The sequence below is a fragment of the Arvicola amphibius genome, chromosome 18 (assembly GCF_903992535.2).
Source record: "Arvicola amphibius chromosome 18, mArvAmp1.2, whole genome shotgun sequence".
NCBI classification, from domain to species: domain Eukaryota; kingdom Metazoa; phylum Chordata; class Mammalia; order Rodentia; family Cricetidae; genus Arvicola; species Arvicola amphibius.
In genome coordinates this window covers 17,787,991-17,814,208 of record NC_052064.1, presented here as the reverse complement: position 1 = coordinate 17,814,208, position 26,218 = coordinate 17,787,991, and the positions used below count along the sequence as shown (strand labels likewise).

At 42.5% G+C, this 26,218-nt stretch overlaps 1 pseudogene; it reads left to right on the top strand.

Moving 5' to 3' along the window:
* The first annotated feature begins 5,865 nt into the window (after positions 1-5,865).
* On the top strand, positions 5,866-7,832 carry LOC119804074 (annotated as a pseudogene).
* The last annotated feature ends 18,386 nt before the right edge of the window (positions 7,833-26,218 follow it).

Here is a 26,218-nt window from a genome sequence, read left to right as displayed (position 1 = left end):
AGGAAATGGAGAATGCAAAGCTGTTGTGCAGTTTGCACACTCATTACACTTGGGCTCCCTCCCTTGAAGATAGGCCATGCCTTCCTAGGTGGATGGTGTATCTCACAGGGGATTTTATTGCTGGTTTCAAGAGGCATAAAGTGAAGCATTTATCTAATTATTCTTTATCAATAAAAACTCAAGAGTCAGGTTTTGGAGTAAGAACTTGAATAATGAGAGAAGCAGCGGAGAAGTGACCAGTGACCTCCTCTCTCTCTCTCCTTACTCAATCCAGAAAGGCTGAGAACTTCCTGATGTGGGAGGTCCTTCTTATATGTGTTGCTTTTATTGGTTAATGAATAAGGAAATTGCTTTGAGCCTATGCAGGGCAAAACAGAGCTAGGCGGGGAAAACTAAATTGATTGCTGGGAGAAAGAAGGCAGAGTCAGACGATGCCATGGAGCTGCCAAAGGAGAAAGACACAAGTAGCCAGCTGGAACCTTGCCAGTAGACCATGAGCCTTCTGGTAAAATATGAAATAATAGAAATGGGTTGATTTAATTTCTAGCAAGAGATTGCTAGAAATACGCTGGGGTCATTGGCCAAGCAGTGTTTTAAATAATATAGTTTCTGTGTGATTATTTTGGGTCTGAGCTGCGGGGCAGCAGGGATATTAACTAGCAGCCTCCTACAAAACCTTCCTAAGCCCCACCCTACTACACACTACTCCTGTGTCTCTTTATATGTCCTTGGTCCTCCAAAATCTCTATGGCTAATCAGCCCTCTGCCCTCTGATTCAGACTGAACTTCATTGTTAGTCTCGGGATTGTCAGACTATGATCAAAATATCCTACAATAAAGGGCCTTTCTTTCAAAGTTGTTTGTAGCAAGGCAGGGTATGCTTCCCTGCTTGCAAACATCAGATCACAGGCCAGATTTCCACGTATATAGGGAGATCTCTGGGGGTGTGAATGGGGTGGATCTCAGTTCTGTATGCTGCTGCTGCTGCTGCTGCTGCTGCTGCTTCACTTTGTAGCTTGTGAGTAGGTACCTTTTATGGTGCAAATGTAGATACCATCTCTCTTCCTGTTTCACTTCCCTGCAAACCCTCCAGTAGGCTATAATACTGAGTAATAAGAAATTGGGATGGCTCCAGGGGGTGGTGTTTTGGGACTTGGGGGACTGTGACTATCTCTTTCTAGGACTAACTTCTCTGTAGGTGGCTTGTGGCAAGGGTGCTCCCAGACTGACTTTCACAGGTACTTTTAGCCCCTGAAAAAGAGAATTGAGTAACCCTTATCTTTCCAGACCCTGCTAGAAAGGACACAGCACCGACCACCCCAATTCTTGTTGGCGTTTCAGTGCCTTGCTTATCACAGACTGCCACATCTCCTCTAGGACAGGAGGCTTTTCTTCTTTGAACCTCCTCTCCTGACTGCTTTGCTGCTGGGCTCAGCTTTCACCAGACCAATGCCGCAGACAAAAGGGTCAAGTCACTCAGACCTTTATAGCGCATTGAGACGTGTAGTGGGAGGGGGGAAGCGTGAGAAGACGTTGTGTCTGGAGACTTACTAATTCTTCACCCTTTGTGAAAGGGGGGGGGGGGGGCGCTACCTTTCCTTTTCTGTATTTGAGCAGAGATAGGAACTTGTTTCCTTAAATTAACAAATAAACCTATTGTCGTGCCTAAAATGTTTTTGAGAATTGAGTAAGAAAAAGTCATCCTGAAACAGACTTAAACTTCATTTCCACCTTAGAATGTTATATTTTTCAAGAATTGAAATCCAACTTCATAATGACTGCAATTGTAAAGGCCAGCAGTTACTGCGTACTGCGTAGCAATGCAACTTGGATGGTTAATGCCTTCCTCGACCCTAATGGTTGCATTTGAAAAAAAAAAAAAACAGCAAGGAAAACAGAGTCATAGAGAAATTGTGGAACCTTCCAGTGCCACACAGATAGAAAACTGTAGATTAAAATTAGAGCCAAGGAAAGTAAGACTGTCAGCGTCAATTACGTTCCAAGCTCAGAGATTTGCTCACACCTACTGTGCCTCATCACAACCAGACTGCAGGTCCCCAGAACTGGTGACAGGGAGGGGAAACAGAAATACGTTCTCTTCCTGTTGTGACGGTTTTGCTGTTGATATTTGACTCTGTTCTGTATTTTCTCAGCGTTCATTTAATTGGGCAATTAAAAATTAAAAATCTGACGTGAATTGGAAGTCCTTCAGCAGAAAGCTCTTGTCTAGACCAGTAAAGGACAGGCAACACAAACAGAAACACTTTTGAAGACGTTTGTTGCACCTTCAGTATCTAGGTAATGTTGGCATTGAATTGATGGCTACAACCATTCGCAGTGTTGCAGAGATTCATTGGATTATCTTCGTGGTTCTGTAAGATTCGGTGGGAAATGCACACAAAACAGCACCAGGGTTAAAAAATAAGAATTCCCCTTATTTTGTCATCGCTTTGATTTATTTGTATCTTACCTAACATTGTAACAAAGGAGTAGTAAGTTATGACTGTGGTGACTACTTTCCTTGTTTCTATGGCCATATCCCTGAGAGGAAGTAACTTAAAGGAGAAAGGATTTACTAGGAGTCATGGTTTGAGTCTATCGGGTCAAGGAGTGTCATGGCAGCAGGTGGGTCCTTCCAAGGCAATGCAAGTGTGACACAGCTTGCTCACATCTGGGTGTCCAGCCAGGACAAGTGGATCAGTTATAACCCTCAGACTCTGTCTCTACAGCCCTGCTGTCTACTGGGACAGGGATTCATTGTTCAAAGGCAGTGCAGTCTATCAAAGGGATTGTGAGGAGGAATAAGAGGTTTTAAGAGATGTCTGGAGAGAACGTAGGGAATGCATGGGTTAGGAAAGTAGGGAACGGGGCTGGAGCTCAGCAGTTAAGAGCACTCGATGCTCTTCCAGAGGACTGTGTTCAATTCCAAGAGCCTACATGGCAGCTCACAACTGTCTGTAATTCCAGTTCCAAGGGATCCAGTCCTGTTACACAGATGCACCAATGCAGATCAACAAATCATTAAAAAAGAATAGGAAAGCAGAGAGAATCTAGGCATCTCCACCACACCCTGTTCCCACAAGGCTGGGGATCATTGCTGAAGAGGCGGCAGAAAGATTGTAAGAGCCAGATGGATTAGATGCCTACTTTGAAGCAGTGCTGGCCACACATGACAGTGCTGTTGCACATACACAGAGACTCACAGACCCTAGGACTATGTGCAGAAGACCTGAGCAAGATCTAGCCTTTCAGGTCTAAGCATGGGGAGAGGAGGAGGCATGAACTCCTGCCCCTATCAGAGTATTTATTGGCATTTGAGGTGTGCTGAAGAAAAAAGAGTCACGCTTTGAGGGATGTGGGTTTTAAGAAGCTGCCTTTGCTCCAGTAAATGGTCCCATGCCCACAAACATTCAAGCAGCACGAAATGGACCCATTGGTTCAAAGAAGGAGGAGAGAGTAGGGGGATGGAAGAGGAAGGGCGGGAGGGAGAGAGAGGAGGAGAGGAAGGAGAGAGGAATAAAGGGAGAGAGAGAGAGAGAGAGAGAGAGAGAGAGAGAGAGAGCGCATCCATGAAGTTGGGAGGAAAAAGTGGTGGGGAAAATAGAGGAAAACTGGAAAGAGGAGAAAGGGGTACATATTTGATCAAAACACATTATTTGTGTGTATAGAGTTCTCAGTTTTTAAAAAGATAGAAACCAGAGGAAGGGCCAGGCAGTGGTGGCACACGCCTTTAATCCCAGCACTCAGGAGGCAGAGGCAGGCAGATCTCTGTGAGTTCGAGGCCAGTCTGGTCTACAAGAGCTAGTTCCCAGATGGGCTCCAAAGCCACAGAGAAACCCTGTCTCGAAAAACCGAGAGAGGGAGGGAGGGAGGGAGGGAGGGAGGGAGGGAGGGAGGGAGGGAGGGAGGGAGGGAGGGAGGGAGAGAGAGAGAGACAGAGAGAGACAGAGAGAGAGAGAGACCAGAGGAAGAAAGAATTGACCATGGTGGAGTAGGGGCAATAGAGAAGGGGTAGTTGGAGAGGGGAACAAATTGAGAACAATATATATTGACACACTTGTATGAAAATGCCACAATGAAACTCCCTAATCTAAGATAATATAAAAACTGACTATGAACGGGCAGTACAGTTTGTGTCAGTCTGCCCATATTGGGACCAAAGTGCTGGAGTTTGCGCTGGGTGTGCAGGAGGAAGCTTTACCACTATCGCTGTGGATTGTTGAGGAGCACTCACTGTTAGAGGTTTATTTGAGCAATGAATTCTAGCCTGGCTTCTCTTCCTGATGCATAAGCACACAATCTGTGCATCTCCCTCTTTCCCAGACTTTACCTCCACAGAGACAACTCCTTCAGTCATCCCCGGTGGATGCTGCACAGCCTCAGCCTGCGGGTCTCTGAGGGAACGAACAGGACGAGCAGTCTTAGTGTCAACTTGACAGCTCAGAGTTCTCTTGCAGAAGTATTCAGAGGAACTGTGAGGGGCGCAAGCAATGCCAGGAAGCTCCCGAGAGATGTCCTGCTGCTTTCCAAAGGGGCCCAGAGAACAAATGGAACCTCGGCTTAAATGAACTTTAAGTATTAGGAAAGGGCCATTGCAGAAAATCTCTGGTTAAATAAAAAAGTTATGTTTTATGTTTCTGTTTAATCATGTGAAGATTCCATCTCTCCCTTTTAAAACTGGGAATTATAATTAAATGTGCTCCGTGATTTCCCCAATGGCTGATCTTCAGATCCATGCTGTTTTGGCAAAAAGACTGATTTCCTCACACCTGGTTTCCATTAGAAAACATCTGGTTTTTCATGGAGTCTTGCATCGACAGCCAGCTGTTTCCTTTCTAATATAACTTCATATCGAGAACTCAGTTTGTACTGCAGTATTTAATCTGCTTAATAAAAATGTTTGAGAAGCTATCATAGTGCCAGATGTAGTGGCATGTGCCAGAAATCCCTGCACTTAGGAGGCAGAGGCAGAAAGATTGGGAGTCCAAGGACGACCCTGTCTTGCACATCTCCGGGTCCCACTAAAAATAGTTGTAGACTTTTCAAATAGAACTGCTACTGTAAGGGATCTCTGATCTGCTCTCCTGTGAATGAGAAATAAATAACTGATTTGGCCTTTCCCAAATGGCCTCTCTATGGTGTCAAAGAAGTGGGTGTGTGAACTGTAAGCACTGAGCCCATTGTTGGACTTCTCAGATAGATACAGAACCAAGTGCAGCCTTGTGGAATGGAAGGAGCTGGCAGACTATGATTGAGTTGGAAAGAGGTTATCATTCCCGATTAAAACAAAGAGATGAATTCCTCAGCAGGAAACCATTAGCAACCAATACAGTGTCAAGCGAGTAGGTGTCTGGGTGGCAGCATGAAAGCTCTGTAAGTACGGAAGTGGCAATTTTCTGGTGTTCTGAGCGCAACAGAGTTATTTCTGGAACACTCCATAAGCCCAGAGCCTACTGAAGTGAATGTATACTGTCTCTCTTCACCTAAAATGCTGTTTTCAGAGGAGTAAATAGATGATTGGCTTTTGAGTCTGCACCCCAGCTGGTATTTTTAAATCATTTTTTTTCTATCCACCGCTTTGTAATATGAAACATTTCTCAGAACGCAGCAATTGATTATATTCTTTTATTTATTAGCATGTCCATATTTCTAATACTAAGTTTCATATCATATAACCCGAGGCTTAGCGAGCATTCTTTTCTCTGTGATTGTAAAGAAAAGTATATTTTAGTCCAAATGACTGACAGAATGGTAAGCGGAAATGTTGTATAGGTAGCAGAAATAATCTTCCAATTGCATTCTATAAATCATAGGTACAATATTGAGTGCAGATAGTTGCGTTCTATGAGGTGTTTCTGCAAGATCATGAGAGGTGGGGGACAGAGGCAAAATGTGACAACAGAGAGAAAAATCATTGCAAAGAATGAGCACCATTCACAGAAGTCAGACCTCATGAAGTGCGGCTGGAGAAGAACGCATGAAATAGCCATGGGAGTGGCAGTAGGAATAGTAGCGTCGGAAATAGCTCTAGGCGAAGGGGAACTGGAAAAGGCTGCTCAGTGCGAACGAAGTTACAGTTGGTCAGGAAGGAGAAGCCTAGTGTGTGCGCACATGGTCACGTGCCACCCTTGGCAACAATGCACTGTAGGCTCCAAAAGGCTAGCAGGAAGGATTTTGAACATTTTGCTATAAAAATGGTAAATGGTTGAAGAGATTTATTTAATGTAATCTAAGCATTATATAATAAATGTGTATTGGAGCATTGCCTAGATTAGTTACCTCGTTAATACATAAAAGATCTATGTTTTGTGGATCAGTTTAATTTAAATCGTAAAAATTAAAATAGTTAACTTTCTGGGGCCTAATATATTAGCTTTTCCTCACTGGAAGAGATAGTGGAACTAAGTCTTTGAAGAGGTCTGTGTTGGCTCAAGCCTGAGGAACCTTCCGTCCATGTTTGCCTTGTTTGCCTGGGCCTGAGGCAGCGTGGCACAGATGGTGAGTGCATGCGGGGCACCTGTGCAGAGCAGCCAGGAATGCATAAGAAAGAGGAGAAAGAGCAAAGCAACAGCACCCCCTTTCATGGAGACCTCCAGCGGTCTTCTGTCTGCCTTTTCACGCCTTCTACAGATGCCTCCACCTACCCATCAGGCTGGAACTGGCTCCATCAGCACGTGGAACATTAGACAGTGTCCCAGGTCCAGGCGGCAGCTCTCATACAAGGGGCATGCCGAAGCGTTCACGGGTGCGGTTTGCACTGACTGAAAGATGCCGTGTTCTTCCCGTGACTTTAATCCTGATTTATGACGGCTGCTCCGAATGGGTAGTTTATGTTTCTAAAGAGTCTTCGAGGCATGTTCTCCTACAGAAGCACAAAAGATTCCGCACCTTATAGATTCCTACTAACACCCAACACAAATAGCAAAACTTTCTTCAAATGTGTACAAAGAGTACTGGTTCAGTGGAGATTGGGTTTGCTTCTCAGCCCATCTCCTTCCTCCTTCTCTCTAGTCTTGCTTCCACTTCTAATTGGCAAGTTTCTCACCAGTTTTAAAGTCTGCATCATGCTTTTAATGTTCTTGCTCTGCTTCTGGTAACATTCAAGAAACAAATTTAAAACAGGAAGAAAATTAGCAGAACATCTCTCTGGGATCCGATGTGATTGGGATCCGATGTGATTGGTGTAAGCTGCAGGGTTTGTGAATGAATCATGCTGCATCATCCAGATATTTCAACAGCTTGGTATAGACACCATTGCCCAGCATGTCGTCCAGCCAGGGTGTCCTGCCCGCAGGCGTATTGAAGAGGCCTTTGGCACTGAAGCCCTGCTGTAGAAAGGTGACATTGACCACAAGGTCCTTAGAGACTTGATCTTCAACCATCACGACCATCAGCAGCTACTCAACGCCCTCACCCACCTGAGAGCTGCAAGGAAGCGATGAAGGAAACCTTTAAGTACCTTCTCCAAGGGTACCACCATGTGATTCTGTACATCCCCCTCCTGTTTGAGATCAAGACGCTGCTCAAGTACATGAACCACACCGCAGTAATGTACTGTAACCGAGACATATGGCTGGGTGTGGCTGATGAAGCAGAACAAGCTGAACCTTGAGGATGCAGAGGCAAGGATTAGTGTCCCGCTACCCCTGGCCAACCATGTTCTAGACAACTTGGACGAGTGGAGCCTTACCAGATACCAGTTCCTTCTCTTACATGACAAGCTGAAACACTCTATGGAGGACCTGCCACTCGGGCTTGGATTCCTAATGAGCCTAGCAGGCATTGGCAGTCTCAAATACCTGCCCACCCATTCCCGTCTACCTTCCCTCTAGCTGGGTACACAAAGCAGTAAGGCCACAGCCTTCCTGCTCCTTGGAAACCTAGGTCAGGTCCCTTGTTCTCCACAATACCCTCACTCTGATTCTGGGATGGGACCTGAGTCAGTGGTTCTCATCCTGGGGGTCTCAACCCCTGTGGGGATGGAATGACCCTTTCACAGGGGTTATGTCAGTCCATCGGAAAACACGGATATTTACACTAATTATTTCATGGTTGGGGGGGGGGCATCACCACAACATGAGTCACAGCATTAGGAAGGTTGAGAATCACTGACCTGAGTCCTCAAGAAGCTTAGGAGCTAAGAGGGTAGATGCAGGAGCTCAAAGCTTACCGAGAACCATCCCTAATAGTGAGTGGTACAGGGGTCATAGGAATATAGGGCTTTGGAATCTTTCCTAGTCACTCTATTCTGTAAGTCCTAAGACTTTGATTTCTGATTGGCTTGTTTCCAGGCAGAATGACCTACATGCACCTGCTGTGTGACTCAGCCTCTCTCTTCAAACTTTACAGACTGCCTCCAAACACAAAGCATTGTGGTTCTTTTGTTCAACAACTCACAGTAGCTGCTGTGCTCGCTGTGGGTGTGTACTCACTTCCCTACCCCCCATGGTTCACCAGGAGCTCCTCAGGAGGTCAGGGGTCAGATTAGGGGAAAGAAAATGGCAGGTGGCAGAATAATATCAGGGAAAATGTATCCAAGTCTCATTGAACCATTCCTTTCTTTCCATAAATTTTCAGAGTTTTAATTAAGTGGTGTATCTTGACTCTTCAACAGGGCTCAAATGTTATCTAATTTAAGGTCCCTTTGTTTGTGAATGACACAACTCTTCTGAAGAGCTGGAGACAAAATCACTTTCACATGACAGTCTGAAGCTATTAGCAGTCAGCTTCCATCTGAAGCAAACTGTCTTGAGTTATCGTTGGTAAACTATCGCATAACACACCATGGTCAATGTTTTGTTCTTTTATAATATTTAATTTCAAAACTGTGAAAATACAGAAATTGAGTCACCTTGTCATTTCTTAGCGTCTTCAGACAACATTGCATATTTTGCATGAGTGCAGCTATCGCCTGTAGCTTTGTGGATGTTGAATAATTTGCTAGTATTTCATAGAATTTCTCTAAGCTGCTCTGCAGTCTTTATCATGATCCCTTCCAATGAAGCAGCACTCTCTAGTCAGCACATTGCCTCACAGTTTCCTCACTGAGTCAGGATGCTTTCCAGCTACCACCTGCTCTGAAGAACTCTACGGGGTGCCTGCAGCCCGTGAGATTATCACTGCTGTCAAGCAAGTTCCTCTCACATTCGTCCTCCTTTGAAACTCGCTATTGTGAGTTCTTTTATATAACTCGCTGAAAATTGTTCTCCAAAAGACCCCCAAACCTTTGATATGTCTACAAGTGGTTCTTCGATGAACACTGTTTTGAGTTTTCCACCAATGGCTTTTGAAGAGGCCTCGTCAGCTCCCTACTGATCAAGAAAGGAGCTGGGTGGGGCAGACTGTGTGCCCAGTGGGTACACACATACATGGGTTTTCATAAGTAAATCACCATCGTAAGAAAAATGTAGTTTCATTGACAGTGTTGCTACCAATACTGCCAGTGGTTTAACAGAAATGTATTTGCAACATTTATGTTATTTGGCATCTGACAAAAAAAAAAAAAAAAAAAAAAAAAAACCTGTCTTTTGCTGAAGATAAACCAGCTAAATTTTTGCTTTGTTTTGTTTTTAAGTAGAAGATTTTGTTCAGCAATTACAACAGGAAATAAATTAACCGGTGAATCAATCCATTTATTGCTGAATGTTACACAGTAGTCCTTCTCATCCTCCTTGGGGACAAATCCCAGTATTTCTTTTTTTTTTTTTTAATATTTATTTATTTATTATGTATACAATATTCTGTCTGTGTGTATGCCTGTAGGCCAGAAGGGGGCACCAGACCCCATTACAGATGGTTGTGAGCCACCATGTGGTTGCTGGGAATTGAACTCAGGACCTCTGGAAGAGCAGGCAATGCTCTTAACCTCTGAACCATCTCTCCAGCCCAAATCCCAGTATTTCAACAGACACCTGAAGCTATGCATGTGCTTTTTCCTCTGTGCTTATCTACCTAAGATAAAGCTTAAATTTAAACTGGGCACAAAACAGACTACAACAGTATTAACAGTATGTACAGCACTACACAGTTCTCAAATGTATTTAAAACTTGTGAATTTTCAATATTTACTTTTATGTATTGTATATGTGCATCTGTGTGTGCATGTCCATAGAGGTTCAAAGAGGGCACCAGCTCCCCTGGGGCTCAAATTGCAGGCAGTTCTGAACACAACGTGGGCACTATGAGCACAGCTTGAATTCTCTGGAAAAACAGCCAGTGCTTTTCACTGCTGAGCCATCTTACCAGCATTATTTAGGATTTTTTTCCTAGAGTTTTCTGTTCCATATGTTTGGACTAAAGTTGCCTGCAAATGACTGAAAGCGAAAAGCAACTGAGCGTGGTCAAGAAGGACGTGCTGCGTCACCTCGCTCGTGCCGCGTCACCTCGCCCGTGCCGCGTCACCTCGCCCGTGCCGCGTCACCTCGCCCGTGCCGCGTCACCTCGCTCGTGCTGCGTCGTCACCTCGCTCGTGCTGCGTCACCTCGCTCGTGCTGCGTCACCTCGCTCGAGCTGCGTCACCTCGCTCGAGCTGCGTCACCTCGCTCGAGCTGCGTCGTCACCTCGCTCGTGCTGCGTCACCTCGCTCATGCCGAAGTCAAGTGTGTGTCCATCTTTAGTCACAGAGTGACGTCTTATACAAATACTCATCGAAAGTCTATAATTTCCCCTGATTCTGCCACGAGGAACACAGATTTTTTTTTTTTTAATTTCAGATTAAAAAACAAAACTAAAATCTTTTTCATAGTTGACGTGCCAGCGTGAGGGGCAGAAGAAGAAACAGTGTAAAATTGGTTTGAAGTGGAGAATGCTAGCGTGGTGTTTGCTACAGAGAAGAGACAGAATCAGAGTGAGGAGGTGTGGAGGGGGCCATCAAATTTAAACCGGACCTCCCGGAGTACCGTGCCAAGAAGATAACAAGAGGAGAGAGCTTCCATAGGGCAGAGCAGGATATACTCAGAGCAAGGGTGGGATCACTGGCAGGTGCCAAGAACTCAACATTAGTGGTATACCTCACCTATTAGAATGAACACTGAAATCTGTTCAGAGATAAGGGGGTCATTAAAAGTAGATTACCTGCATGTGGAGAATTGGGACCCTGTACACAGATGAGAGGAATACAAATTAACCATTATCAAAAGCAGTATGAAGGCTCCCCATAAATTAAACATAGAACTGTTTTAGTCCCCAGCAATCCAACCACTGGACAACTAGCAAAAAGAAATAATGCCACAATTTCCAAGAAGTATCTTCACTATGGTGTTCATTGCAACACAGTAACCAAGGCATGGAGTCAGACTAGGTATCCATTAATAGATGTAATGGATAAGGAAAATGTGATCACATACAGACAGAGGGGGTGGAATGAGGGATACTGTTTAGAGTTAGAAAAGAAAAAAATAGCTACCTGTGACATTGAAAACCCTGGAATTGTGCTGTGTGAAAGAAGCCAGGCACTTTAGAAAGGCAAGTCCTATTGCTGTTACTTAAAGGTAAAATCTACAGAAGCAAAACGTGATGCAGTGAATACCAGGTATTGGAGGTGGAATGTGGAGTATCACAGAGATCTCAGTCAAAGGATACAATGCATGAGCAGAAGAAATACGTTCAAGAAATTTGTTTTGTAGCATAGTGACCTAAAAAAATCTTAAAGATAGAATGAGAAAGTGAGAGAAGAGAGATTAAATAGTACTTAACACATTGAATTGGCAAAGCAAGGAAATATTCGATATGCTAAAGAGAACTTTCCGATACAAATGCTTACAAAATAGGATTCATTCCCTAAATGTTAAACTTATGTAATCTGAGAAATCGAATCCTGCCAATACCTCATCCTCAGAAACTTGTGTAATGAGGATGCACACTCCAGGAGACGCTCTTCGCTGTAGCGTAGAACTGACGGTCACGTACAGTGTTGTCATTCCAACACTTGCTCTCAGGTTTTCTCATAACAAGTTTACATAGAAACACAACAAATATCACAGACATCTGGGGCTGGGGAGATGGCTCAGTCCATCAGTAAAGCGCACACTGCACAAAGATGAGGACCAGAATTAAGGTCTCCAGAGCCCATGCTAAAAGCCAGGCCCAGAGACTCAAGGTGGTAACCCCAGCACTCAGGGACATGGGACCAAAACAAGAAGGTTTCTGGGCTTTCTGACAAGCCCCTCTGCCAATCAGTGAGGTCCTGGTTCAGAAAGAGTGTCGGTCTTAATGGCGGCCTCTGAGTTCCAACCTCAGTGCTCCCTCAGGGTTCAGACAGTATGCTTACAACAAGCAGAACTGGCTAAAGGGGTCTGAGGGTGGACCAATCAGCTCATACACGCCTCCTCTCTTGTCTCTATTATTCAAGAAAAGTTCCCTCTCCCCACAAAGCCTCCAGTTTATGTACCCACAAAGACACAATTAGAAATTCTCCGGCAATACCAAGGATTCCAGGCATGCATTTTTGAGGACCAAGAAAACAGATAAGGGTGACAAGGCGGGCATTATCTTACTTATATCTCAGAGGGGGCATGGCTGTGAAGTGCCCTGGCATATCTGAAAAGGGTAAATTGAGGAAGGGGCTGTGATCTCTAAGAGGTGGAAGAAGGAGCTTGTCTGTTAACTGCATTTGTGTGGTTAGTTAAGCTAGAAGTTTGTAATTGATCAATGTGGAGAAGGGAAGAAGCCTGCAAAGTGCTGTTCACTCTCTGAGCATTTCCTTCCACTTCCTAGGAGGCTGGGAACACAGCAATTGGAGGTCTATTCTAGAGTTTTCTATGTTACCACTTCTAGCAAAAGCAAATCACTGTTTTTCTTCATTCTGAAATGTTTTTCTCCTTGGGATGCAGTGATTGGTTTCCAGAGGATAATCTGGGGGAAATACTGCCATCTCATGCTACAAAAGAGGGAAATCAGATTCAAGGTCATTTATTACTTGAGGTCTCCTGAGCTTGAAAGCAAACCATCTGAGTCTGTGTCACCTGGGGGTCTGTTGTCTCATATTTTACTGTCTCCAGGTTTTGCATCCATGAATTTCAAGCTGGGATCATGTGAGCTACATTTTTATGGAGCAAGTGAGTCTCATTATCATAACTTTATAGAATTTTCCAAAAAGAAGAGACAGTGAGGGAACTTAGTACCATGGTCCACATTCTGGATAGATGGGGAAGTACTTTATATCATTTAATCTTACACTAGTCTATTCTAATTCCTGTTCTCAAATGGGGATCTGAAACATTGTATAATTCATTGTGTGTATGCTCGTCCGTGGCAAAGACCTCCAAAAAGACATTTCCAAGGAAGAATTTTGACTCCCATAAACCAGCTCCACATATTTTCTTTACTTTTAAAAATATAACATTTTATTAGTTCTTTGAGACTTTCATACAATGCATTTTTGTGTTCACTGCCCATTCCTTGCAGATCTTTGCTCCTTTCTGTACTGCTCCCCAAATTCTTGTCCTCTTTGTTTTTCATAACCTCCTGAGTCTGTTTCATGCTGCCCATGTACTGCTGGTTTTGTTCCTATCTTCTAGAGCATAGTCAGCCTCCCGAGGGTCACCTTCTTAGAGAAAACTCACACCTTCTCCACCAGAAACCAGCAACTGCCACAACTCCTTGATTAAGGTTGGGACTCATGAGCCCCTCCACGTCCATGCTAGAATGCCAACTGGCTTGACCTTGTATGGTTCTTCTATGGAGATCTACCACTGTTGTGAGTTGTTGACTAAAGTGCTCCTGTCATTTCCAGAGGATGCTGTTCTGTCTTTCTGGACCTCTGGCTCTTACAATCTTTCTGCTCCCTCTTCCAAGATGGTCCCATAGTCTTTTGGGTAAGATACAATACAGATGTCCCATTTGTGGATGACCATTCCACTAACATTTATTCTTGTACTCTGTTCAGTTGTTTGTACATTAGCCACTGTCTGCTGCATAAAGAAACATTCTCAGTAAGGTCTGAGAGTTTCACTAATGTATGGTAGAGAGATATGAATTTAGAGGACAGTTTAATACTATGTTCATGTTAGATTATTAATACCTGATGCAATATAAATGATGTGTAAATGGGAACTTACTACAGATGCAGTTTTTTTCTTTTTTTTTCCCCCTCCCCCAGATGCAGTTTTTTTCAAACATTTTTTATTCTGTGAGTAATTAGTTCAAACTGTAAACCTGCAAATACGTTGAATGAAGATCAAATCCATGAAGAGCACGGTGGCTGGGGCGCACGGGATCCAGGAAGCTCTCTTTTCTGCACTTGTGATGATAGATGGCTTATTCAGGATAAGGCTCATTATGGGACTAAACGAATCCGTCCATATAATTCATGTCTTAATGTCACTTGGTACCTAGACCTTGGAAAGTAACAAAACTCACAGGCTGACTCAAAAACCAAACACAAACTCTCAATACTTTTTGTTTGTTTGTTTGTTTGTGATCTTCCAGGTCTAAGACTAAGAAAATGGCTTTTGCTGTCTTTATTCTGACACATAGTCTGGCTGTGTGAGTAAAATCCACAAAGAGGAAACTGAACAGTGCTGAATTGTGGCTGTGGCTGCCTGATGGTGTGTTACTGCCCTGGTGCTTTCCTTCATCTTGAGAACTGGAAATGACTGTTCTGACTCAGAGCTCTTTCTCTGAATGAGGGTTGCCTTGAAAATTCTCATTCTGTCGTCTCTTCTCTTCCAGTACATTTCTGACCTTACCCCCAAGTATTTCTTAGCAGTTTGATCTGAGGCCTAAGTATCCTGAATTCTTGAGTAGGATGTACTGAATTCTTAAGACGAAACAGAAGATAGGAACTTCCTCATGTTCTTCACATGGCACTTCTTAATCTCTCCCTCTCTCTCTCTCTCTCTCTCTCTCTCTCTCTCTCTCTCTCTCTCTCTCTTTCTCTCTCCCTCTCTCTCTTTCTCTCTTCCTCTCTCTTTCTCTCTTCCTCTCTCTTTCTCTCTTCTCTCCTTTCTCTCTTCTCTCTCTTCCCCTCCCCTCCCTCCCTCCCTCCGTCCCTCCCTCCCTCCCTCCCTCCATCCCTCCCTCCCTCCCTCCCTCTCTTTCAGAATGAAGGTATAGTACTTAATCCCTTAATTGACGCCTGACATGATTTTCAACAATTTAGAAACATTTTTCTAATACATCTTGAGCTCCATTCAACTTAGTCTGACTAGGGTGTGACCATGTCTACATGTGTAAATGGCAGTGGTCAGAGGTCATGAGCGGTCCTCTTAACATCCCTCTTCACTGTGTATGAATAAAGGCACTGCCACAGCCTCAAGAACCCAGCATGCTTTGACTTCAAGCTGTTGCTACCATAAGCCTAGCACGAGCATGCAATATTTTGACATTTGGACTCAATCCCCTTAAGTAAAGTCAGATTGTGATTTAATTATCCTCTGACTACCTGAGTTTTGGCAGTTTCAGAGATGAGACAGCTCTTGGCATAGTAAGAAATTGTTTCAAACCAAAGTAACCATTTTCTAAAAATACTTTCAATGATTTACTTGGCATTTTTTAAATGTCAATTTTTGAAGAATCCCTTGGTGGTCATGTAAAATATTCAGCAAATGTCACATACATATATGGCTTGAATTATTTTCAAAATGTTGTAATTATCAGCAAGAAACAGAATTCAGATAGAAAAACATCAACCTTAGAAAGTAGAAACTTAGTCCAACTTGTGGCACACACCTAAAATCGAAGCACTTGGGAGATAGAGGTGGGAGGTGAGGAGTTCATTACAGCTGGAGACTGATTTAGAGAGAGGAAGCCGTGGGTGGGGGTGAGGGCACATGAAACTCCAACCTGATTTTTTTTTTTTTCTGCTCAAACTGACCATGTTGTGACTAAATATCGAGTGGAAACGGTCTTTGTCTTCAGAACACAGGACCACATCCCTCCGTTGTAGCACCTCAGCCGGTCACTAACTGCGATTGGCTGCTAGTGAAATGTTTGTGTGAGTCCTTGCGTGTGTCACATGACACAGATGTGGGATCTGTGATGTGAGGTGCACGCGGTTGACCTCTGATGGAGTCTCTCTCCTAGTTTTTTTCAATGACACTTTGTAATTCTTACTCCCCTGTCATTGTCTCTTTTCTGGCTGAAGCCCTTGAATGTAGACGAGCTCATCACTTAGTGCACAGGACGTTCTTATGGGAAGTAGGCAAACACGGAGGATTTGTCTCAACCAACCTCAATGTGTTTTGATGCATGTGACACCCAAATCTGTATTTCTTTCTACAAAAACAATGAAAATAATATGAAAAAATCTTAAGTTTGGCACAAGTACATTCCAGTTTGGGTGGCCCTACGTCCCCTACACACCTAGTTCTGGGTGGCTTTCAACTCTTACTAGGAGGGTGTATAATTGGATCAGTTGACACCTACAGCCTTGTAGTTCTAAAAACCCTTTGTGATTCTCAGGTATGTAAGAACATGTTTGGTTCTAAAAAGACCAATTTTAAAATAAAAGGGTACATTCTGGGGAAAAAAATACTCTTAGTGATTCATTTGCAAATAAATCTTTTAAAAAAATCTTTTGATTTGGGGTCTGAAAAGTGGAATATTAAAAACAAAGTTAGTGATAACCTTGAAATTATAAATTATTTCCAAGGAATAGAATACAATATTTCCCTGAATATCTGGCTCCATGTTGAATAGGGCCATACTTTTCATAACACCAAGGCAGAAAAGAAAGGTGTATGGGATTCAGAAAAACGTAAAGTTGACAGTTATTAAAGGCTTTTGACAATGAAAAAATTTTCCACGTGACTCTTTCTTTGGAAAAAAAATGAAGAAATGAGAAGGCGCATAGGAAATGTCTCCTCTGTGACTAGGTCATTCATAGAAAGAAAAGTTCAGGTAAAGGAGAAGCAAATGTGAAAGTGTACTCAGCCTTCTAGCAACGAGCTTGTCAAAGTATCAATAAGGTGTCATCGATATAAAATCTTTAGGTTGACAGAAACTAAAGCGTTGCGTGATCTCAGATGTCGGTGAGGATATCGACACATTGAGACCCTGGAGAATGCTTTCACATAGCTGGGAAATATTCTCCCCAGATCTGTAACATTAAATATGTGGACTTAATAATCTAGCCATGCTACTACTGTTGCTGTTCTCCTTAAAACACAAGGAACTCAGGAAAAATGTGTGGTGCTGCGTACAGCAAGGCTGGTGCTGTGAGAGGGTTCGCCAGTGTGTGGTAGTTCAGCACACGATGGAGTATGTGAGCCAACGGCTTAGGAGTATGTTCAATATTATGTGGAGAACTTCAAAAGTAGCATTGAACAGAAAAATGTTATAAATTGAAATACATGCTACATGGATGTACATTAAACACACTTGGTGACAATTTTCAAAGATGTGTTTGTGTGTAGAAGGTAGACATCAAAACATATTGTAAATGTAGTATAAAAGAAATTTAATGGAAGAGAACCATGGAATGTAGGACAGAAAATAAAAGAAAAAAGCAAGTAACATAAACTAAGAGGAGCATTCCACGCATTGACAGTGACAGAATGTTGTAAACTCGAGTCTTTGGTCATTTTAAATTTGCTTATCTGAGGTGAACCTTTAAAAAAAATGGATCATTTAAAAGTTGAGGCAAAATCAAGTTAAGAACAGGTGTGGATAACAGTAAAAATATCAATTCTATTTGAAGATTTTCTTGGAAGCTAAACCTGGATGACAGATTTTTAGTTTATTACAGAGAAAATAAAACTTTACAAAACATGTTATGGTCAGCAGCAGTTGAAGGGGCAGATGACATAAAGTTCATTCCAGGGCCACCTAGTCCCTCTCATAATCATAATCTAATACATAATCAGTAAAGAGCTGTAGAAATATAATACTTAGAAACTGTACTCAGAGAGATGGCTTGAGCCATGAAAACATGGCCATGCTTTTCCCACGCAGTAGACAGTGACTGATGGAGAAGGTGGATTGGAGCCTAACAGGCTGGCCCCACTGCCACTGGAGACCAGGGTCATTTTTGCCTTTGAACTTCTAGAAAATGAATCCAGATACAAAATCCCTTTTAAAGGAAGATGGACAAAGAGCAAGGCTTAGCCAGGCACTTACTTCATTAATGATTGCATCAAAGGAATGTTTTTATTTATAAATTTGATTATTCCTTCATTGAAAACAGAGTCCCAGTTACTAGCAAATAGTCGGGGGGGGGGGGGGGAGCAAAACTTGTCTACTGAGGATCAGCAGTGCCAGGTATATCATTCACTTTCATTCCTGCACTGACGAAGCTCATTATTCCTTTATGCTAGCAACTGGTAAACATGGTTGTGTATTATTAGATTCTCCATTACCACTTTAATTACGCAGATACTCTGTAATGTCTCCCGGTGTTTAGTCATGAGGCGGGTCTTTGCGCAAAATTTAGTACTCTTTTCTCTCCATTGTAAGAGTTGGGAAGTAAGCATCTGTTGAGCCCCTGCCTCCCCATCACCTTAATGACACCCTACTTAGGAGTACTTTAACAGGGAATTGGAAAAAGAGCTAATCTTATACAAAGGGTATGTAATTTGCTGGTGGTAGGATTTCAAGCTTCCAGAGGCATGTAAGTGTCGGTGTGTGGGCATATGCCTATGTGTTTCTGTGCCTACGTTCCCTGGGGAGGTACAGTCACTGATCCTGGATAACAGCTGATCTTGCAACACAACAGAAGCATCTTTTTTAATAACCTCATCGTCAGAGCAGTGAATCTCCCATATGACCTGATTACCCTAACCTAAAAACACTCATGAGGTATCAATATGTTCAGATTTTTGAGCTGCCACACATTCATCCCGTGTCAACAAGGACATTAAACGAATTGTCAGATGGACATATCTGAAAAACACGCCACGTCAGGATAAGCAGTGAAAATTCTTTTTTAAGACAAGATTTGCTCATTTGCACAACAACAACAACATCTTCTAAATATATTAAATATTTATCCATGCCTTTCATCAGGTAAATCTTTAGGGACAGAAATTCTTACAGGCTAATTTTAGGTAGAGCCTACCTTGGTTCGGGACACTGTGAAGCTGATAAATCCTTGGCATTGCCGTGCAAGTCCCTACTTTCTATAACTCCATATACTGCAGGAATTTGTAATTTGGGGGGAATATTCTTTATGATTAAATTGATGGCTGTAAGGTATTTCCAAATGCTTGGGGGAGGACCCGAATCCTCAGCTGAATAGAAATGACTATGCTTAGATTTGGCCTTCGCGCACAACTTAGGAGATTTTCATAGTTAAATGGCTTCTGGCAGGAAGAGTTGTTGACTTTGGGAAGATTCAGTCAGTGCTGCTTTTCAGTTCTTTCCTGCTTCATGTAAACTAATAATTGCTTTTTTAAAGTGCTAAGATTTTCCATCAAACTCTGATATAGAAGAAACGGTTGCCCTTTGGCAGAGTGGGGCATCACGTGTTCAGCTTCAGATCCTCGCCCCCTCTGGGTCTTTCCTGTTACGTTTGCCCATAGCTTAGTAGATTCAGCCTCTAATAATGTTAATGACTAAATCAAATGCCAGCATCATAAAACAGATGCTTGAAGTTGTAGACTGGTTTGACTTTCTAACATTTGGTATTGACCTCCTTTAAATCCCTCCTGATGAACTTTAAATCAGTTACTCGTCATTCTTCCCTCATAATAATTATTTATTCATTGGCTCAACAAATACTTATTGAATGTCCTTTATATTTAGTGCAGGCTACACAGAAAATTCTCTTCCCAAAATAGTTTATTGTTCAACTTTGCCAGTTTGAATGGCCACACAGTTGCCCCATTATGACCAAGATGTTCATTTCATCAGTTGTTGGGATTGGAGCTGTCGACTGAATCCTTCTGGGGGCATCACCACTTGTTTATGGTGGTGACTTCATACAAGGGTATGCCTTCTCTGAAGAGCAACCCATATTGAATGAATGGTCACTGACAGGAACACAGAGGGTCAGCCTCTATGCCTCTGTCCATTCATCTGAAGACCATTACCATCCCCTGACTCCTTCTTCCCCCAATACAGCAGTGGGTGGTTATGTTCCACAAATCTTCATATCATTAGCAAAACTCCAGGATGGCAACCCAGGCCTCAAGTAAGCCACAGGCATCAACTGTCAGAGGGAATCAGTATCTCAGCAAGAATCCAGAAAAGCAATATGATTTGATCTCCAAAATGTCTGGTGCCTGTCAGTTCGAGCAATGACAAACTATCTGGCATTTACAAAAGCCCTGCTTGGTTCTGTGAGTTGATGCTCCATGAGTGACTTTATGGTGCCTAGAATGCTAAGACCAGAGCTGTGCTGGTTTTTTATTCCTTTATTTTTTTATTTTTGTTAACTGATGCATGATCATTGTTTGTTTTGAAAAGTCCACTGAGTCCTTCGCTGGTCCAGCAATGTTTCCATAGAACTCCTCCATTGATAAGGCTTTCTCACACCAAACCTGAAAGTAGCCACACCTTCGGAGTTTCCCCCAGTCACAGAGCAAACACTCACCACTGAGAATCCATTGCCCCAACACTCTTTGTGTCTATAACACAAATGGAACACTTTGATACCTGCTTCCATTTCGACTGCAGGAGAGAGTAAGAGCCCACCCCACTCCCACTGCCTAGAAGGGCCTGGCAGGAGATAGAGGCTGCGCCAGAGCAATGCCCCAGTGGCTGTGTAGTTTTAGATTTGTGGTGTTATTTTGTTGGAATCTTCTTGAGGAAAAGGAAGAAAGATCTAGCCCCTTCCCTATGATAGAAAACTTAGGACTTCCTTTAACTTTTTATAAAAAAAAAAAAAGTAGTCATTTTCATTCCCAACCCCAGGAAATATAGAAATGTATTGAGTCCTAAACATACTATGTTCTTTCTTGGCATCCAATTCAATTTATAAAATATTTGTTGAGCACCTTCAACGCACTTGGGATGGAGCAAAGAACAAAACAGACCCTGTTCTTACCTGAACTCCTCGCTGTGGCCCACTGTTTCATGCATACTACCTTGTAGGAAGGATGGGGCTGAGGGAAGGAAACAGAGATGACGTGAAAAATATTTCTGGATTTCTGCCTGAAAATGATTTTGAATATTTGATCCCATTCTCAAGATCATGTGACCTATTAGTTTGCTTATATATTATGGTTGGTTTTTTCATTTTATTTTTCGAAGTTGCGTTTTCAAGGCACTATGGGCATTTTTATTCAACCATTGAAATACAATTTTTGGCTTAAACAGACTGAAAAATCTCAGTTGGGGTGAAGGGAGGATAGTGAAGGGGGAGTCATCTTAACTGAGGATGTTTGGGGAAATTATATGGGCTAATTATTTATGTCTGTTAGTAATGAAAGAATTATGAAACAGTGTGAATTTATACTGATTGTAAATTCTTTAAATATCATGTTCTTTCTGTAGTTATTTAAGTATATAAAATTAAAAGCTAAGTATCTCACTATAGGAAAAATCTTGGCTCAGTCACACATTAGCGGTGTTCTAGTCACTGCATGAGCTGAGAAAGTTTCCTCAGTACTCAAATTGCTAGGATGCATAAACCCGCCCACAGTGGGAAAGTTTGTAACTCTCCAGTCTTCATGTTACAAAACTGATTAATCTGTTCTGAAACCAAAGTAACTTTTGTTTTGGCATGAGAGACTTCAGATATTGACAAATAGTACAAAAGTATTTGTTTATTTTTATATATTCCACTTTGTTTTAAATGGCTGGTGGGAATTCCTCACTCAATGAGGTGACAGTTAGATAGATGATATATTGGTGTCACTGTATGGCAGATTTTGTGTCAGTGAATATAATTACTAATACTAAGTTAGTTTTCCTGAAAGTCAAAGAAAACCTGTACACTCCAACATCCATATTCCACCCTTAACATATAACACTCTATAGTGAAGCAAAGATTCCTCGCTGAACATGTACCACTCTATAATGAAGCAAAGATTTTACTGAACCAGGGTTTGACAAGAACTTCTTTCCCATATTATAATTTTATGACAGCTTATGAAATTGTAACAAATTTATAAAATCAGGTGTCACAGGGAGTTCCTAATGGCCAAGGAAAGCTAGTGACTGGCTCAATTAGAAAGTGTATGGCCAATATGCTGACTCCCTGCATTAATTTTGAGGTTGGGGAGCTAAAACCATGGCTGTTCATTACCTAAATGCAGGGACTGCTAAGGGGTCATAGAACTCTCTTCTGTTTAGACCAAGCTGAACTCAAATCAATTTCAAAAGAGTACTCTTGGTCTTTACTATGACCTGATTGCAGGTGGCAAAAACTGAAGTCATCAGAGACTCTCCTCCAGGCGTCACAGAGCAGACATCCATTCTTCTACGTCTGTTGTTAAATGTATCCTTTTAGGACAAGAATTCAGAGTTCTCAATCCATAAAAGGGTCAAAGTCAGGAAGGCACTGGACATGTGTCCTTCAATACTCCTGTCAAGAGCTTTCAATAAATAGTGAACAGCAAACTGTTCAAAGGCAGGTTCTGGAGAGAGTCAGGGGCTGGTGTTTGTGCTGCTGATTAAAGGCAAGGTCTGGGACACTAAAATCAAAGTGCACATCAGCTGCTGTGCTTTTAGTGCTCAGACCATTGCCCAGGCAGATACTTAACATCTACTTGTACACAGAGAGGGGAACAAGTCGCCATTAACCAAAGTGTTCCTAGGCCATCTGCTCTCCCACAAATGAGAATGTGGGGTTGAGTAGATCTCTATGTTGACCATCTGCTCTCCCACAAATGAGAATGTGGGGTTGAATAGATATCTAACTAGACCATCTGCTCTCCCACAAATGAGGATGTAGGGTTGACCAGATCTCTATCTAGACCATCTGCTTTCCCATGAATGAGGATATAAGCTTGAGTAGATCTCTATCTAGACCATCTGCTCTAGCACAAATGAGGATATAAGCTTGAGTAGATCTTTGTCTAGACCATCTGCTCTAGCACAAATGAGGATATAAGCTTGAGTAGATCTCTATCTAGACCATCTGCTCTAGCACAAATGAGGATATAAGCTTGAGTAGATCTCTATCTAGACTATCTGCTCTAGCACAAATGAGGATGTAGGGTTGAGTAGATCCATATCTAGGCCGTCTGTTCTAGCATAAATGAGGATGGAGGGTTGAGTAGATCTCTGTCTAGGCCATCTGCTCTAGCATAAATGAGGATGTAGGGTTGGGGAGATCTCTGTCTAGACCATCTGCTCTCCCACAAGTGAAGATTTGGGGTTGAGCAGATTACCAACCAGATCAAGCCTATTCTAATGATTGTGTGATTATAACTCTATTTTTGCTATTTGCTAATTGATTTTGGAATATGGTAAACTACACATTCATATAAGATTTAAGTACATTAAGAATATTGTCATTTCCAGGAAGTCATCTTAGGTTTAAGAATATAAGACAGGAGAGAAGAGAAATATAATTGTCTTAGTAGGCTTTCTTTGCTGTGAAGAAACACCATGACCATGACAACTCTTATAAATAAAAACATGTCATTGAAGGGCTCAGTTACAGTTTCAAAGCTTAAGTCCATTGTCATCATGATGGGGAGCCTGGCATTGTGCAGGCTGACATTGTCCTGGCTACATCTTGACGAGAAGGCAGGAGGAAGTTGACTGATTGTCACACTGAGGGAAACTTGAGCAAAAAAGACCACAGTAACACACTTTGTCCAACAAGGCCACTCCTCCTAAAAGTGCCACTCCCTTTGGGAGACACTTTCTTCTAAACCACCACAATAATAAAAATATTTAACCTAAAAGATAAAGCAAGAGAGAGAGAAAAGTTACTACATCATGTGAGAGATTTTAAGCGTATATAATTTAAAACTTGCAGTTTTTTTATTTTCAGTTCAGTCACGCACACACTTGCACTCACACACACATTTCACAGACACACACATATGCACACACAATATCTTCATGTTTGCCATCACTCTGTCTTATCTCCTGGATATCTATCTGGGCTTTGTCTGATCTGGTATCGACTTATTTCCACTTAAAAAATTCTTCTCTCTTTTTTTTTTAAACAAAATAGAATAAGATAAAACAAAATCCATCATATCAAAGTTGGACAATGCAAATCAACAAAAGTAAAAAAAAAAAAAAAGACCCAAGAGTGGGCACAAGAATCAGAGACCCACTCGTTCACACACTTGGGGGTTCCATAAATATATTACACTGAAACCTGTGGGGTGTGTGTGTGTGTGTGTGTGCTAAGGACTGGCTGCAGACCCATGTCAGCCCCGTGCTTGCTGCTTCTGTCTTTGTGAGCTCATAGGAGTTTTGCTCAGTTGATTTAGAGGACCTGCTCTCCTGGTACCCTCCATCCCCTCTGGCTCTTACACTCTCGCCACCTCCGTTTCTGTTCATCTGGATGAGAATAGCGTGTGGGCATGCCTATGACAGGTCATCTCGGCCCATTGTGGGTATCGCCATTCCCCACGCAGAGGACCCTCAACAGTGTAAGGGTGGAGAGAGCTAGTGCTGAGGAAGCAAGCAAGAAAAGTAGAGCAGGTCAGGCATTTATTTCTCTCTGCCCTTGGCAGTGGGTGTGATGTGACTGGCTTCTCGGGTTCCTGCCTTGGCCTCCCGCGGTGAACTACAAACTGGAAGCAGACCAAACCCCTTCTCCCCTAAGTAGCTTTTTTTTGTCAGAACTTTTACCACAGCAACAAAAATTAAATCAGGATTCTGCGAAGATAAGTACTTTTGTTTAAATTTAATTGAAAAATAAAAAAAAAATAGCTGTGTGATTTTGTAGATGACAAGTTGGTGTGTGCTTGACACAAGAGTTGGGCATGGTAATTGTCATGTTGCTATAGCAGCTCCTAATGGTTTGAGGCCTGGTGAGGGGAAAACATTCTGTAGGACTTGATAGTGACTAATTTCATTTTTAGAAAACATTTTATGCGACTAGTAAGCAAGTGAAATATACATTTCCAATTTGAATTCTTAGCTTGCCAGGGATGGAAGCAACAGCAGAAAAAAAAAAAGTCACTGTAACCCAGAGAACAGTAGAAAGCAGACCTCCAGCACTATAGGGGAAGATGGTTTATGTGACATGATCTCCTGTGTGAATGCTGACTGGGATCCAAGTAATTAACGCAGGAGCCACGTAAGCATTCCTTCTACATGTCAGGCATGTGTGGGGAGGAACCCTTACCTTTCAGAGCCCCCTGAGGTAAACATCTGCAGTAGCAGCAGCAGCAGGAACCCCAAATCTCTGTTCTCATCAAGGAACCAAACGAATATGACACATGTTGTTAGAGACAATGTTTCCCCAGGAACAGGAAGGAGAGGCTTAGTGGAGAAATGATGGAGGTCATTCTCTTGTTCCATGTTGCGGTGTTTTTATTCAACTTACAGTCTCCTCTGCGCTTCATGCCATCTCTTAAGTGGCTTGTCATGTCTAATACAAGGGCTGTGCATAGCTGCACTTCAGTATTGTTTCTGTATGAAAGACAAAACTCTGTACATCCTCAGACTGTATGTGATTTTGGATCCTCCGTTGGCTGCCTCTGTAGAAGTGGTACCCATAGACACAGGGCTGACTTTATCTAAATCCTTAAGACAAGTTACCACATACTGGCTCAATGGCAGAGCAATATATAAACTACAGTTTTTTTTTTCTTTTGAGAAGACATTTTTATTCTCATACTTCATAGCAAAGAAGAGCGGTTTTTAAATAAAAGGAATAAGGAGGGCTAGAGAGATGGCTCAGCAGCTAGGAGCATGTATTGCTTTTGGGGGAGGGGGCCTGAGTTTCTGACACTTGGCTGCACAGGCATTGTGTGCCTATCGTATGTGTGCATGCATGCAAGGTTAAAAATAGTCTTTTAAAGACAAGTAAAGCAAATAGAGGAGTGTGACCGCTGGGGCCCTCAGATGCCTTCAAAGGTCAGTCTGTCTTCAGCCAGTCTCCCTTTGGCCATTCTCATCAGCACCACATACCTGGGAGCCAGAACCATCTTCTCTGCCCTAAACTCCAGCTTGCCTCCAACGCCCATAATTGGCTTTCAGCTCATCCCCAGCAAGTTCTTTTAGAACCTATGTCTCTATGATGAACACATGTGACCCGTGATTGTTCTTGTGTTGCGTGCCCAGCGTGGGCCAGCTGCTGTGCTGAATGTCTTATCCTACATGATCTCCCTCATTCCTCACTATAGACCCATAGCTGTTATTAAAATTGCCAACGCTGCCATCATATGCATTCTAGAGACAAGGGAAACGGTCTCTCCAGAGG